Below are 1715 nucleotides of genomic sequence, written 5' to 3' on the forward strand. Positions count from 1 at the left end.
CTTGTGACATCGTCGATGATCATCATTCGCATTCATTACAAACTTGGGATGGTCACAGGTTGTTAGACAAACTTCTACCTTTTTATATTTAATTTTAATATGAAATAAGCCACAAACTAACCCCTTTTTCAAGGAACCTTGAGGAGCACCAAACAAATAGAAGAAAAACAAAATCCAAAGTACAAAGAGACATAAATCACTTTTAACGTGGAAAACCCCCCATTGCAAGGGTAAAAACCACGAGTCCTCCATTCAAAAGAAAATGTCGACTACGATAAGTAATAGGGTACGAAGCAGTCTCCAATAAAAACACCAAATGGGATTTTCATTCTGTCCAACTAAGTAAGCTTAAATGCTTACAAATAAGAACAAAGAAGATGAAAATTCTCCAAAACAGGGCCTCTTTTGCGAGAGTGATGTTTCCTAGAAGAGACCTCAAATTAAAGATCCGATTGGTCAAAGTATAGAACCATATGTCTGGAACCCACTGTCTAAAAATCAGCTCGATTTAACGGTGAACGAATTCACAAAGACGAAAACACCAATTGAGGTTTAGGGTTATGCGGGAAAGACTTTATCTCTTCTTATCACTCTCACTTGGCTTTTTCTCTCTTCAAATGAATCTAATGGGCCCTTCTAATCTGACTCATATCCCCTAAACCTAGTGACACATAATGGTCCACATTATTTGGGTCTTTTCTCAACATAGGTGTCAATACCCAATTTCGTCTGGATAAATCAATAAATAATCAAAACATTTTTTTTTATCTTATTTATTTTATTCTAATTTTATTTTATGCTATTTAATTATTGTACTTTATTTTATTATATTGCGTTTTATGTTATTTATTTTATTTTATTTTTATTACTCTACTTTTACTTTTATATTCTTTTACTTTAATTTATTTGTCAAATGTTTAAAAAAAAAAAAAAGTTGAGCCAACTTTCTTCTCATAGCATTTCCCTTTTTATGCCATCACGTTATCTCTTATTCTACTGCATAGTCTTCTGATGCGCCATGCATGCAACTACTCTGTCCTAGCTAGCTCACCCGAAAGGGAAAATACAGCAAAGCAAGAAAAAAATTCAGCAGAGCAGGGGTAGCTGGGTTACAGGAAGCAACCATTTGACAGACACGTCATCTTCCCTTTTGGGTGCGAATATTGGCTCGGGCATGGTTTTTTTTAATGGGTTTAGCATGGAAGCATGAAAGATGGTGGAAGGGTTGCAGAGTGACTGCAGGCGCCTTTGAGAGAGGAGAAGAAACAAAAAAAACGATCTTCAAGTGATGGCACGCGTGATTCATCAGGGAGAGGGGACCATATGCTTTTCCCCAACCTCCTAAACTCGGACACAGAAGGCAACACTCTCTATTGACTCACGACTCTCAACTTACCTTCTCATCATCCCTCCATCTCAGGACCCTCATGACACACAACACAGAACCTCATCCTCTCACCCAACCTCATCTTCTAACCCCAACACAATTTCCTATTCGACCATCTTTATCAACGCTTACCACTACTAAACCAATACTGATTTACTCACTTCATTACCAACAATAGAAACTGGACCACCTAGTGCACCACCTACGCCTATTCTTTGATCTTGGTTTTCATTTTCTCTCCATTCTTCACACGCAATCCACCTTTGGCTAGCCACCACCTCCTCTGTCACAGATCACCAAGCTTCAAGAGGGAGAAGAGAAAGCTAGC

This window comes from Vigna radiata, unplaced genomic scaffold, assembly GCF_000741045.1.
Source record: "Vigna radiata var. radiata cultivar VC1973A unplaced genomic scaffold, Vradiata_ver6 scaffold_578, whole genome shotgun sequence".
NCBI lineage: Eukaryota > Viridiplantae > Streptophyta > Magnoliopsida > Fabales > Fabaceae > Vigna > Vigna radiata.